The following is a 15,518-nucleotide window of genomic DNA, read 5'->3' on the forward strand; positions in this document are numbered from 1 at the left end:
CAGATAAATTGACTCCTGAGGAAGCCATCAAGCTCGAACTACTGAAGATATCATTCCTACTGAATAACAACCCCTTGTTGAAGAAGTCGTCCCCAACACTGATGAAATTCAAGCAGGTGCATCTGAGGAAAATGCTAGAGATCAAATTCCTCAGCCCAACCAACGTCTTCAACCAGCTCACCCAAGCATTGCAAATGAAGTATAACTTGACAAAATCCTCGATGACATCAATGTGCTAGGTCCTCTCACTCTCTCAAAAGCTTCACATTTAGTTAACTTTTGTGGGAATTCCTCTTTTGTGGCTATCACAAAACCCTCAAAAGTTGTTGAAGCCTTCATGGAACCTGAGTGGATTCAAGCCATGCAAGATGAACTTCTTCAGTTCAAGCTAAATGACGTATGGGAACTCGTAAAAAGATAGATCCTCGCAAGCACAATATCATCGGCACCAAGTGGATCTACCGAAACAAGCAAGATGAGGATGGTCAACTTGTGAGGAACAAGGCACAGCTTGTATCCCTAGGCTACACGAAGGTTGAAGGAATTGACTTTGATGAAACTTTTGCACCTGTTGCTAGACTTGAAGCTATTCGAATATTACTTGCTTATGCTAACCATCACAATATTACTCTATATCAAATGGATGTGAAAAGTGCATTCCTCAATGGTAAACTTGAGGAAGTAGTATATGTTGCTCAGCCCCCAGGTTTTGCAGACCCGAAGCATCCTCACAAAGTCATCAGACTCAAAAGGGCACTCTATGGCCTCAAGGAACCCAATCATAGAAGGCTTCAAACCCGGTTCACTTGACCCTACTCTTTTCACAAAATCATATGATAATGAACTATTTGTGTGCCAAATATATGTCGACGACATTATTTTTGGTTGTACTGACAAACGTTACAGTGATGAATTTGCCTACAAGGTGGGTGAAGAATATCAAATGTCCATGATGGGGAAGCTGAAATTCTTCTTAGGTCTGCAAGTTCATCAACAACGCAATGGCACCTTCATATCTCAGGAGAGATACCTCAAGGATGTTCTGAGGAAATTCGGCACGCGTGAATGCAAATGTGTCAAGATTCCTATGCCTACCGACGGCCACCTCTCACTGACAAAGATGGTAAAGATGTCGATCAGCAGGTATATCATTCTATGATTGGCTCTTTATTGTACCTACGTGCATCTAGCTAGATATTATGCTTAGTGTTTGCATGTGTGCACGTTTTCAAGCAAAACCGAAGGAACCACACCATAAGGTTGTGAAACATATTGTTCGATATCTAGCTCACACACCAACACTAGGATTATGGTACCCCAAGGGCTCAAATCTTCATCTCGTGGGATATTCTGATTCTGATTATGCTGGTGACCGTGTGGATCCCAAGTCAACGTCAGGAACATATCATTTCCTTGGAATATCATTAGTCTGCTGGCCCTCAAAGAAGCAAAACTGTGTATCACTCTCCACTACCGAAGCTGAATACACTGATGTTGGATCTTGTTGTGCTCAACTACTATGGATGAAGCAAACCCTAAGAGACTACGACATCAACATGAAGAATGTGCCCTGCTACTCCGATAATGAGAGTGCAATCAAGATCACCCACAACACGGTACAACACTTGAAGACTAAGCACATCCAGATTCATCATCATTTTCTTCGTGACCATGTACTCAAGAGCAGTATCATCATCGACCATGTGAAGACTGATGACCAACTAGCGGATATCTTCACAAAGCCCTTGGATGAGAGAAGGTTTTGCAAGTTGCGGTGTGAGCTAAATATCCTACAATCTTCAAATGTCTCGTAAACATGCAGACATCCTGACATTTAAGCAAAATTGATGACATAGATGTGCAACACACAATGTAACGATTTTCTTCAATCAATGAAGAAATCAATCTAAGTGTGAAGAAATCAATGAAGAATTTGGTTCTCAGGGTCCTACGACAATTGTACGCGGCGCGTGAAATCATCATTCTTATATGGTGGGTCAGGCCACCACCCAACTTTAAAATTCTTCAAGTTGTAATTTCTTCAAAGTTGAAATACTTCAATCTGAGACTTTTACACAAATTCCTCAAAATTTTCAAAGTCTTCAAAATCTTTAAAATCTTCAAAACTTTCTGTGATGATCTTCATTTGACTATATATATATGTGTGTGTGTGTGTGTGTGTGTATGTATGTATGTATGTATTATAATGAGCTTTCATTGTCCTCATCATCATTAACTTATAGCTGAGTCTTCAATTTGGTATTTCTTCTAAGTGAATGTGATCGGACCTGACTCCCCTCTATGCTAAGCTCAATCCAGTCTATTCTCCGTTCTTCATATATGTTATGTTTGACACTTGTTGAAAATCCTCATTGAGTCCTTGTCAGCTGAGTACTTTGAAACAAAATCCTCGAAGTTCAAAATTTTATTTTAAACGTTACCACAGTAACCGCACCCACTACTCACGAACGGATAACCACGATCTCTACCTCTTCGATCGTGGGTAGCACGTGTCATGAGGAGACGAAGGGGCAAGGGCAGTTCTGCCCAAAGTTTTTGCTTTAGACCGTTTTCACGTTAGCTATAAATAGCCCCTTACCCCCTCAGTCCTCCTCCATCTCGTCTTCTCCACTCGAGCTCAAAACCTAGCACCGCCGCTAACATCTTCGTTGCCGGTGAGGAAAAGCTTCACTGCCTCGCCCTCGTCGTCGCCGGAATCACGCCGACTGCGGAACATCTTTCCCCGCCACCGCCGTAGCTGTCTTCAGTCGCCAAATTAGGGCACTAAAGATCTGGACCGAAGAACTTCAACTTTTACTGCCCCAGTTCATCGTGTTCTTCGCACAGGGTAATTAAATGCAGTTTTACTGCTTATGTTGATCTCTTTATTCTGTTAAGATTTGTGAAATTAGTTTTCCTCAGAAAATCTCTCGGCTGTGCACACCCATGTGTAGAACACTTGATGAATTGCAGTAAGCCACTAAATTCTTCCCGAGATTCCTCTATTGTGTAAATATTTGAATCTGCACAACTCTGGAACCCAAAATCAGAATGCTTAGTCAAATTTCTCAACTCACTCGTCAAATTCCTCAAGTTAAAGAAATTCTTCAATTTCCTCAAATCTGAGAACACATATGACCTCTCCTAATTCATCGCACCTATACTCTGTTCACACGTACAAAATGTCATCTGATGAATCATTACCTGTGTCCTCACATTCCTCGAGAATACAGATTCCTCAACAAAAACCTCAGCTGAAGAAAATGGAGGAAGAGAGAAAATAGAAGGGTGGCAAGTAGCTGGAACATAACACTACCTTTGAGATCCCTGAGGAGATATATGCTGAGTACTCCACGCCTGATGAGGAAATTCATGGTAAAGAGACCATGGCAAAACGCAAGATAAGGCTTCAAAAGATTGAACATAGATGGGCAAAGGAGTGGAAGGAATATAGGTATGTCACTCCAAAATATGCCAAGAAGTTTGCCCTCAAACCTCCTTGCAAAAGGTGGCCACAGGGAGATCAACAAGCAGCACATCCCTCAAGCATAGCCACAATTGAGGATTACCCTGACGAAAAATACAAGTATTTGTCTAAGCTGCAGAAAAAGTCTAAAGATGTTGTTACAAAGTTTAATAAGGACTTTGATGTTGTTGCTGCTGCAGCAGTCACTTCTTCTGCTGCTGAGGCTTCTGCTATAGAAAAATCTCAGAAGAAGGTTCTGTTGAAGAAACCAAGTCACAAACCAAACGCCTCATCAGCAGTATCAAAAGATGAACTTCCTTGGAAAGTAGCAACAACTGCCAAGTCCTTGGTAACCCACTAGTGTAGGGGATCGCAACAATCTTCGCGGGTAAGATAAGCCAATTTATTGATTCGACACAAGGGGAGACAAAGAATATTTATAAGCTTTAATAGTTGAGTTGTCAATTCAATCGCACCTGAAAGATACTTGCTTGGCAACAAAATATTAGTAGCAACGGTGATATGGAAGTGATGGTGGAAATAAAAATAATAGTGGCAATGCAAAGAAAGTAAAACAACAAAAGTGAAGCAACTTGTGACCAAGAGGATTAAAATACTGTAGGCAAGGGAGATGGATGAGAGATATCATGTATTTAAATTGGGGCAAGGCACACAGAAAAGTAATGACCATCTAGGACAATATCAAACATTAGGCATGTATCCCAAGGTAGTCATGCGTGCTTGCAATAAGAACTTGCACAACATCTTTTGTCCAACCATTCCGCTACCAAGGGGGCCAAAAGGAACTTATGTAGATTAAGGTGCTCCTATCAAAGAGCACCGAAACAAAGCATTAACAATCAATGATTACATGAAATCCTCAGACTATAGTCTAACCCCTTTGGTGTCCCATGCTGTCACCATTGGGATCGCCGGTTCCTGACTATAATAGGTGCATACTACTCATAGATAGGATCATGAACACAAATATATTCATGACAACATAAGGTATTCAGATCTGAAATCATGGCACTCGGGCCCAAAGTGACAAGCATTAAAAGTAACAAGTACTAGCAAAGATGATAAACACCATAGTAGATGATAGGCAACATGCCCCCAACAATCCGACGAACTATTACATGATCTAACTCATCCAATCCCTACCATCCCCTTCGCCTATAGCAGGGAATTACTCACACATGAAAGGGGAAGCCATGGAAGGGTGATGGAGTGGTTATGGTGATGACGATGGCGATGATTTCCCCTCTCCGGAGGCCAAGGCATCCTCCAAATTCGCTCTCGCGGAGAAGACCCAAGGGTGGCGGCGGCTCCGTGTCGAGAACTTGCAAAACGACTTCTGTTCTGGGTTTTCTCCATCACGGGTAAAAATAGGAGCCAAGGTAGGGCACCAGAGGAGGTGGGGCCCACCTAGGCGGACTCCCTGCGTGGCCAGGGGGCAGGCTGCGCCACTAGGTCGCTTGGAGGCCTGGTGACCCCCCTCTGGCCCATCTTCTGGACAAGGGTTCCTCCTGACGAATGGATTTTCTCTATTTTTTATTGGAATTTTCCAGGACACCTGAAAATCCATTTTTCTGCACACAAGAAAAACATACAGGCAGCTCTGCTGAAAACAGCGTCAGTTCGGGTTAGTTTCATTAAAATCATACAAGAATGAGGCCAAAAGAATAGCAAAAGTTGTTAGAAAAGTCGATACGTTTGAGACGTATCAACTCCCTCAAGCTTAGCATAATTCTTGTCCTCAAGCAATTCAGTTCAACGAACTGGATGCGACAAAGGAAACTTGGACAAACTCTTTTGCTTCATTAGATGTATATAAGCATGCACTACGAACAAGTCCAACAAGTATTGAAGCAATGCTACAAAGACAATGCACGAAGCAATCCTTCGATCATGTGAAGAGTTTCAAACAACTAAAAATGAATAATATGCAACTGAAAATCATGACGAGATCACAATGCACGTGACTTGGACATACTAGAGTGGTATCTCGATAGCCCCCATGAGCGAAGCAAAACATAAATGCAGACGCTCCTTCGGAGTCGTAAAGGAGACTAGAATTAAATATTTCAAAATAAGTAATATGACAATCATGCAGAAGACAATGTGGTACTTTCGGACAATGCACGTTACACTCAGAATGACAATTACGCTCTCAATAGTTGGTACTTTTTTATAAGAAGAGGATGACTCAACAGTAAATAAAATAGATAGGCCCTTCGCAGAGGGAAGCATTGATTTAAAGAGGTGCCAGAACTTGAGCTTTTAAAACAGAGATGAATCAAATTTTTGGGTGGTATGCTTTCATTTATCAATGTAACAACTAAGAGATCTCAATATCTTCCATGCTAAATACATTATAGGCGGTTCCCAAACAGAATAGTAAAGTTTTTACTCCCCCTCCACCAATCGATCACACTCCATGGCGGGCCGAGTCCACGTGTATCGTCCATACAAACAACAATCCTGGGGGAGTTTTCTTTCATTAAATTTGATTTGACTTTTGAGCAAGGAACTGGGCATCCCGGTTACCAGCCACTTTCTCGTGAATGATAGTGAATCAACACATATCTTGAGAATATCCAACTTAGCATGGACGATACTGATAGCTCGTAGTTGCTACATGAGCGATTCGGGCATACAAAACAAAATATTTATTTGAAGACTTAGAGTATGGCACATGCAAATTTACTTAGGACGACATATAATTACCGCATATAGGTAGGTATGGTGGACTCATATGACGCAACTGGTTTCAAGGATTTTGATTGCACAAGCAGTCAGTCCGCTTAGTACACGCAAAGGCTAGCAAAAGACGGGGAAGCGACCAACTAGAGAGCAATTAACGGTCATAATCATGCAGAGTGAAAAAGCAACATTGAATCGGGCATGAAAATGATATAACTATTCTGAAATAAAAAAGATCATCAAGGCTTGATAGGCTTCTAGTCATAAACATGTGTAAGCATGTGCCAAGTGAATCCAATAACTCTTCGAAGGGAAATACCACTCCAATATGCCAAACCGTGAACAATACAATGCATGAAAATCATTTCAATAACACATTATGCACTCTAGCTATTTGAGACTAGTCACAAAGAAAGCATGAACTACTGGGAAAACATTGTAAAACATAGCACTATGTCGCTACAAGTTGGTCTCTAGATCATAAGTATAGGCATATGTACAAAAGTAGAAACAAATAGAGTTAATACTGGCTTTCCTTGTTGCATCCCTTTTGTCGATCTTTGTCATCATTGCATCGTCACTTGCACGATTGAACGTAGAAAGATATAATCAAGTGCAATTACAACCATGGACGTGAGCTGAACTCTGCAAACAAAGCAAACTAAAGAGAGAAAAGAAATCTTTTAGGGTTTTCCAAAGGTTAAATGAAAACAAAAGAAAATCAAAATCTTTTAGTTGTTTTCGCAAAGAAAGAACACAGAAGAACAAGCAAAGACTTCGAAAAGATTAAAAAGGAAACCACGGATGATACAATGAAAGGGGAGAAGGGTACGTACTCCGCCAAGATTAGGCTTTTGACCTAAGTTGGGATTGGTTACTGCGGGCTCCTGGAGCTCCCTCTGGCTCCGGAGTGGTACTGGTAGCTCCAAGAATCATACGGGGCCTCGGGCGTCTAGACTGATGCCCGGCTGTCCTCCCAAGAAGAAGGCTCCTCTTCCTCGGGAACAATCCCCTCCATGGGGTTGTGGAACTCCTCATGGATCACGAACTCTCCAGCTCAATCGCGGTGAAGGACCATCCGTTCCTGCTAGTATAATCAAACAAAAGTGGTGCAGGAAGACGGATCTCGTGAGTAGTCAACTCGCCAAACCTCATAATATAAACAAGGTTACCAAACTCAGAAGTCCTAGTAACAAACTCATGCCTCTTCATAGTGGTAAGGTCAAAGCTTATGAATGAAAAAGGCATATCATCCGCGTGTACAGTGTGCTCGAGGTGCTCGAGGATAAGTGTGGCATAAATGCCGCGAAAGTGAGGCCCCTTGCCGCTGTTTGCGACAAGGCAATGAGCAATCAAAGCTCATAGGGCACCAGAGGAGGTGGGGCCCACCCAGGCGGCCTCCCTGCATGGCCAGGGGGCAGGCCACGCCACCAGGTCACTTGGAGGCCTGGTGACCCCCCCTATGGCCCATCTTCTGGACAAGGGTTCCTCCTGATGAGTAGATTTTCTCTATTTTTTCTTGGAATTTTCCGGGACACCTAAAAATCCATTTTTATGCACACAAGAAAACCATAGAGGTAGCTCTGCTGAAAACAGTGTCAGTCCGGGTTAGTTTCATTCAAATCATGCAAGAATGAGGCCAAAACAATAGCAAAACTGTTTGGAAAAGTCGATATGTTTTAGACGTATCATTCCTCAACTGCACCGAAGTTTTCACCTCGTCCGCGGAAATAGCACAGTAAGCCTCAATCAGAAAACCCAAGTTCCTTTGTGCCATTTGCCTCACGATCAACTCCAAAATCTTCACCTGGTGTGCAAAAGACAAAGATCGACGATGGTAGAGGTACAAGGCCAAGCCCAGGCAAAGTTGTCAACATTCCTTCTGCATTAGAAGGAAATGAAGAATATGATGATGAAACTCTTCAAGCCATCATCAGAAACAAGCAAGAAAGAGTTGCACAAGCTACTGTTAGCACCATTCCCCTCGCATTGGATCCGAAAGAACTGTTGAACTTCATCGCTCTTTGGCATGAGGATCCAAACACTCCAATTGATGATTCGAAGCTACCTCCTGGAGTCTGTCATATGGTTGCTTCATTCATCAATGAAGCAAAATGGAAGGATCAGCACGCCAAACAAGCTAGGCTTGCAAAGGTTAAAAAGGAGAAATTTCTGAAGGAAAACATCCTAAACCTGTCGCGTGAGAAACTTGTTTCTACTTAGGCAGAGCTGAAGACCCTCACTGACAGATATACAAGTCTTCATGCTGATCAAAAGGGTTTTAAAGTGCAATTTGTCAAAGTCGCAACTGCTGCAATTGATGAATACAACAGTAGGGTTGCTGCTCCAAAGCAGCCAACAAAACCTCAGCCAAGCTATACTGTGCAAATGGCTGACGATGATGAACATGAAGAACCAGCTGCTAACGAAATTACTCAGAATATTTCAACTGAAGAATCTGCCAGGCCAGACACTGCCAAAGCAATGCCTGATGAAATTGCCGCTTCACCTAAGTCTTCAAAGGTGAAGAAAGTGACTCTTCCATCTGCAGTGGACATGAAGAAAACAAAAGCTGCTAAAAAAGAAGCCAAGAAGAGAAAGGCTTCAACTACTTCAGAGTCTTGAGAGGCGAAACGCCTAAAGACTATGCCTACCTCATCATCAGCTCCAGTGGATGCTACTCCCCTCAATGTAGCACCATCATATATGATTTTTCCATTTGGTGAAGAATACATTATTCCAGAATGGGATCAGAAAATGGATGATAATTTCTCTGCTACGTCCACGCCAATGGATGAGGAAATTCAAGCAGATGAAATTCCTCAAGTCACAACACCTCCAATGACTGTTGATGAAATGGAGGGTGATGAAGACATTGGATGCGCCACACCTATTATCCATGATGAGGTGTGCGAAAAGGCTCACCCAAACTCGCCGATAAAATCTCCAATTCCTCAAACTCCTGTAGCCACTGAGATTCTAACTGGCTCTGATGAAAAGAGCTCACATGAGGAATCAACACAAGATCGAGAATTAGCTGCATCAACTGAAGAAACTGAAGCACCAAAAACTGCATCTGCTCCCTCGGATCAGCAAATTCCTCAATCTGAAGAACAAGCTCCTGCTCAAAATGATGAAACTGCAATTGTAGTGGTAAATCCTAAAACTGCAATTGTGGCGGCCACAACTCCTCGAGATGAACAGCAACATAATCTTCATCCAAAGCCTCATCAACCCTTCTCAAAGAGGCCAAAGTTTCAGAAGAAAGCATTCTATGATGAACGTCACTACTTCACAGGAGAAAATCCCTATGATACACAGGAGAAAATCCCTATGATAGGCTTCGCATGAGGCACAGAAAGTTATGGGCCAGAACTCAACTCAACTACTATGCATCGGTGCTCTGTGGATGAAAGAAGATATTTCTTCACACCCACATTCCTCACTCTGACATGGAGGAAATTCCTTGCTTCACCCCAGTACTGAATGTTCTTCACGAAGCAGGGCTACTGTCATTCTGTACAGATATCGATGATTGGAATACTGACATAATTCTTCAATTATATGCCACACTACATGTCTCAGGTGACCCCAAAGAAGTCAGCATGTGGGTCATGGACTGGATGACTCAGCACACTCACTACAAATCTCCAGCCACAGAATTGCTTCAAGCTCTTCCAATATCAATTCCTTCAGAATATGAAGTCGTAATGTATGATGAAAGGGAACTACCAAATAAGCTCATGGAAGTCCTCATGAAACCTTTGGCTCAGGGCCAACATCCAAGGACTAGATTCCTGGTGAAGGACTTGAAGTATGAACCCAGAACTGTCTACAGAATCTTGTCATATTCCTTCGCACCTATCAAAGGGCATGACAATGAAGAAGATGTTGTAGGAATCATGAAGAATATCCTGTTCAACATCATTCATAGCATCCCTATGAACCTTCATGATTTCTTCTTGAGGACTTTGGCCAATAATGCTTTGTCACCATTTGAGCTAAAGATTATGCGCCTTGGATCATAAGATTCATGAGGAACAGATCTGCCATCAACTACCAAGCTGACTTTCAGAATCACCTAGTCTATCTGCCACTTATCAAAGTCATCAAGAAATCTTTTGAACCAGTTGAAGGCAAAGGCAAGTCAGTGATTCATGAAGGAAATCGGCCCATGGATGGTCAATTTCGCAAGGCTGACTCTTATTCCTCATATGATGACACTACCGCTCAACAACCTTCAAGCCCAACTTCCCCAAGGGTGATGACTAAGAGCTTCTCCTTAGTCTTCACCAAAAAGTCTATCGCAATCACAAGTGGGTAAAACGCCAGTTTGGCTCCAATGTGAAAACCCTCAGCGAGACTAAGAATGTTGTGAAGAAAAATCACTACTATCTTCATGAGGTATTTGATCGCACTTGGGCCATTCTGTCTCACCTGAAGACTCCACATGAACTTGAATAATTGGAATTCTCTCGCGATTTTGACTGGTCAAGGCCACGTAAGAAGAAATTCAAGCCTATTCCAGTCCCTGACTTGGTGGACAGTTCATTTTCTTCATTCTGCAATGCCGAGTCTCATGAAGAGCCTAAGGATACTGCAACACGCCCAACAAGGAAGTCTGACTCGAAGACTGCTCGCGCCTATTCCTCAACACACAAGTGAAATTCTTCATGAGCGTTAGTCCTCAATTTCCTCCCTTTTCGTCATTTGATAACAAAGGGGGGGAAATATGAGAGTTAGCCTTCAAGCGGGATTTATTTATGGGCTTATAAACTTTATTAAGTTACCAACTCTTGGTTCTTCTTAAGTTTTTGACGTAATGACTTGTATCTTAAGCCCAATGGTGTTCTGGTACTTTTGAACGCTTTTCCAATCATGCTTTATTCTCAAAGTTAATTAATGCACGCATGCTGAAATTCGCCACGCACAATTTTTCATCATGCATCTCTAATTCCTCATACTATATGTCAAATCATGCATGAATTTCAAGATACAGGGGGAGAACTCCATGATATAAATCATCAATGTGCATCTGTTGTGCAAAGCAAATTCCTCAAAATATGCACATCTTCAGGGGCAGTTTCTCTGTATCTTGACTTCAAATTCCTCAAACTCAGTACTTATATGTCATATTATTATCCCTGTTGAAAACTTAACCTATTTGTCATCAACCACAAAAAAGGGGGAGATTGTAAGTGCATCTAGTGCCCCTTAGTGATTTTGGTGGTTTGAAGACTTATAGGTTAAGAGACTGATATGTTTGTGAGTGTACACAGGCTCTATAAGTCACTGAGGAGTTTGAGTTATTCGATGAATATCGACCCCTAAAAAGGAATGTCTTCGGGTGAAGACTTTGGTCATTCCTTGAAGGCTTTGGTCGCGAAGAAATTGCAAAGTAATTGATATTCCTCATGAAGATATTGAAGATGAGGAATTTGGTGTGTCCTGAAGAAAACACTCTGAAGACTTTGAAGCGTGAAGATTTACTCTTTCTGTTTCATTCTCTTTACTCTTGAGTCATAGGAACATCGTACTATTAAAGGGGGTCCAGGTAAAACTATGAAACAAATTTCCTCATGATGCTCAACCCAAGCCTAAATCTACCAAAGCCGCACAGTGAGGAATATGAGAGACATGAGCACTTTCACAGTTGAAAGTTCCGATTGTTGTCGCGCCACGCGCCACCTATCACGGATCTTATCCACCCAACGGTCATATTATTAAAGGGCATTTATGTCAAATCATGTCGGGATGCTCCCAGGCTATAAATAGCCGCCCCCCCACAACCACTAGCTAGTTGGCTGCTCCGAGAGAAACTGACACTAGTCATTTAGATCAACCCAAATTCCTCACTCTTCGAGAGAAAATCATCAAGTGAGGAAATACCCGAGACACCAAATCAAAACCAAAACCCAAATGATTGAGCATCACAGAAGAAGTTATTCCCGTGTGGAACCGACTCTTGTTACCTTTGAGGACTGTGTATCCCCCAGACGACTAGGCGTCATGGTCTAGAGCATTCAGTAGTCAATTGTGGATCGCCGGGTGACCAAGTTTGTGAGGGTTTGGAAGTCTGCCCTGAAGACTTATCACGAGTGTTGGGCGAGGACTGTGTGTCCTTAGCTCAAGGAGAATACGGTAGGAACTGTGTTTCCTCGGACTGTGTGTCCTTTGGTTTCAATACAAAGCCGCTCCGAACTAGACGTACAACTCTCACAGCAGTTGGAACTGGGTCATCAATAACTGTCTTCATCAAGCTATGGGTTCTATTTCTTAAACTCCTTCATTTCCTCAATTGTATGCTGAAGACTTTCATATGAACTATTTGAAGAATTTGTCTGAAGACTTTCTCTAAATTTCCTCAACCTCAAATTCTTCACCTGAGTTAATCTTCACCTGCTTATCCTGTACTTCTGACCTATGCAAACCGAATCTCTGAAATCTCGCTGAGTACTTTGTTGTAGACGTTTTCGCGCCCCTGATTTGGTTCCACTTCCGCTGCACTCAGTTCATGACTGAGGACTTTCCTCACTAGGAATTTCCTCAGTGATGAAATTGTAAAAATATCCTATTCACCCCCCTCTAGTCAATATAACGCACTTTCAAGTCTCCCTTTGTCGCATGTTTTAAGGTATGGTGGAAGTGTCCATATTTTTGTACATATTTGTTGTTTTGAATACTGAATGTTGGTCATATTACCATAAGAATGCATTTTTCTGCAGAGACAAATATACCCTTTTTAGATGAAGAGTCACCTAAGCATGCAGTTTGCAACTTTCTACCAGTTATCTGTTGATCGTGTTGTTTGATTAACTTGTATGTATCCTTTATCAACTTAGCGCATGCACATTATTGTGTTTAATTTTTGTTTAGAAGTCGATTTCTTGTAACTTGCACATATGGTGCTGATTTGCTGCATGGTGTACTAGAACAACGCTGTAGGGGAATATCTCTTCACGATCTCCAGTCTAGTAATTATCTCCTTGATGACAATGACCATGCCGTGTTGGGGGATTTGGGATTCTATCCTTGGTGTTTGGACTTCCGCTGGGAAATCTAGATCTTATCCAAAGACTTGGGACTTCAATTACATACCACAAAACATGGGCAACAACACATCAGAGGCCAAATAACTTACGAGACAGACTCCTTGGAGTTTTGCCTGCAACATTCTTGAGATGTTTAGTGGCGTTCAACCTTGGCGTGCCAAACTACCAGACGAGATATCACTTATTTTTCCTGAAGAAAGAGAAATTGTTACTCCCGAACAATTTACCTACGGAGGTCTTGAGAATGTCCTCTTTGGCTGCTTTGAGTATGACTTTTGGAATCACTCCTTGATGTCAGATGTCTCACAATCATTTGAATGGTAACATTCTAAAATTATCTTCCTGCTCCTGCCGAGTCAACGTACATAATTTGTTAAAACTGCCATGGATGGGTGATTTTACCATATTTCATTTTAATATTTGCTTAGATTACAATGTAGATATAGCTAAGCATTATTGAAGTTTGCCAGATGAAAGCTTGCAACTACTTTCTTAGTTGTGTCATTTATAGTCATATATATGGTTAATGCATGTTTAGTTTCCTCGAGAGTTTACATTTAATATGTCATGTAATGGTTTTATTTGCATGTCTAAATTTTTTTGTTCTTTCTATTCTTTACTGCTGAAGATGTGGATTGTGAAAACACTGGATGGGACAGTTCTGAAAATCCAAGGCGAACTCAACCAAGTCGCATTAATTGGTCACACATTAAGGATAAGTTTTAAATTGGTAACATGGTCCGCTCGAGAAAGCTTCAAAGCTATTGTACTCCTAAAACAATGCAAATCCCTAATGGAACCATGGTTGGCTTGGAGGAGGGAGAACATGATAGCTACATTCTTGCGCAACTCCATGGGTTACTTGACCCTTTGAAGGTCCGCTCCTCGTCATGGAGGCAAGAAGCCAAGACAGAAGACAGTGGCGGCCTTACCCAGTCTCCTCGTCCTGGAGACTGGGTAAGGCCGCCACTATCGTTTGAATCATTTGTCACGACGCTTGAGAGAACTACTCGACGTCGAGTTCGTCCACCCGTGATCTACTCACTCCTCCTAGCACTCGAGCCCCGGTCTGGTGGGATTTCGTAGCCACCCCCCGTCTCCCATATTTTAGATTTGTCTCGATACAGTAGCTCCGCTTACTCCTTTTTGTGTCGTGAAAATTGGGATAGTCATGGTGTGTGGGCCGTCATCTTGTGAGTTGTGACATGAAAATGAGGCAGCTGTGATGTGAAGGTCGTCACCTTGCAGATGTGACGTCGTTGTAGTCAGGGATACCTGAACTTGCGCGGAGTGATTTTCGTACTGTTAGCTACATAAATCATTTATTCTTTGTGTTTTGAGATCACATCCATGCAATTACATCAAGCATATAATTTTGAATTTGATGGACCCGTACTACCTGAATGGACTTGATGGATCCTTCGTTTGTTGACAGTATTTGAATTGGACTAACAAGGCAACACACCTAATGTGTGATGGTATATTATGTGTGATACTGGTATATTGGCTCTATAATATATGTATAAAATCATATCAATTGAAACTTCAATTACTCCTGCTTGCAGCGACACTATTATGATTTTCTCTTTCTATTTTCTTCAGTTTATCTTCCAGCTCATCTCAATGATTTTCACATATATTTTTCTGGTAAACTATATCTAGGGCTGGTGCATAGAACATTCTGTTTTGTCAAGTTATCTTAAGTAACTTACTTGGTTGATACACATGTAACTTACTTCCATTTTATCATGTCACTAAACATGTGCCATTAACTCACATGCCATTTTCTTTCACATGCCCCATAGTGTTGAGTTGAAAGATATGGATATGAAGTGCGTGCAAATACAAGTGTGCAATGACCCTATCTTGCACCTTGTTTGCTCATAAAAATCGTACATTAATGATGGTTTTGTTTTTCATGTGCAGTGTTAAATGTTTTTATTCATTCAAAATGATATTAAAATGAAGATCCTATAACTGAAGTTAGATCCTCAGTCCTACACATCACATCCTTTTTAGCTGAATAAATGGATACAACTTCACCACGTATGATTGTAATTAGGTCTCATGTTTCATGCTCTCACTTATCTAAACATGATTAAGTTCTATCTGATTGTATTTAATATCGCTATATAACATCTTCAACTATCACACACATGCATGTAGGTAAAATATGCCTGTTCATTTTGATTCAATATCAATTAATGTTTTTTGTAGAATAGGCAGTGTTTGGTGGCGGAATGGCAAGGCATCTGGTCAGATGACCTGGGTTAGTGGTTAGTTGGTGGATCTCA

The 15,518-nt window shown here is 41.6% G+C and overlaps 1 pseudogene; it reads left to right on the forward strand.

Annotated features, from left to right (window-relative positions):
• LOC123450566 overlaps positions 1–15,156 on the forward strand; it is a 44,729-nt pseudogene extending 29,573 nt beyond the window's left edge.
• The last annotated feature ends 362 nt before the right edge of the window (positions 15,157–15,518 follow it).

The sequence above is a fragment of the Hordeum vulgare genome, chromosome 4H (genome assembly GCF_904849725.1).
Source record: "Hordeum vulgare subsp. vulgare chromosome 4H, MorexV3_pseudomolecules_assembly, whole genome shotgun sequence".
Taxonomy (NCBI): domain Eukaryota; kingdom Viridiplantae; phylum Streptophyta; class Magnoliopsida; order Poales; family Poaceae; genus Hordeum; species Hordeum vulgare.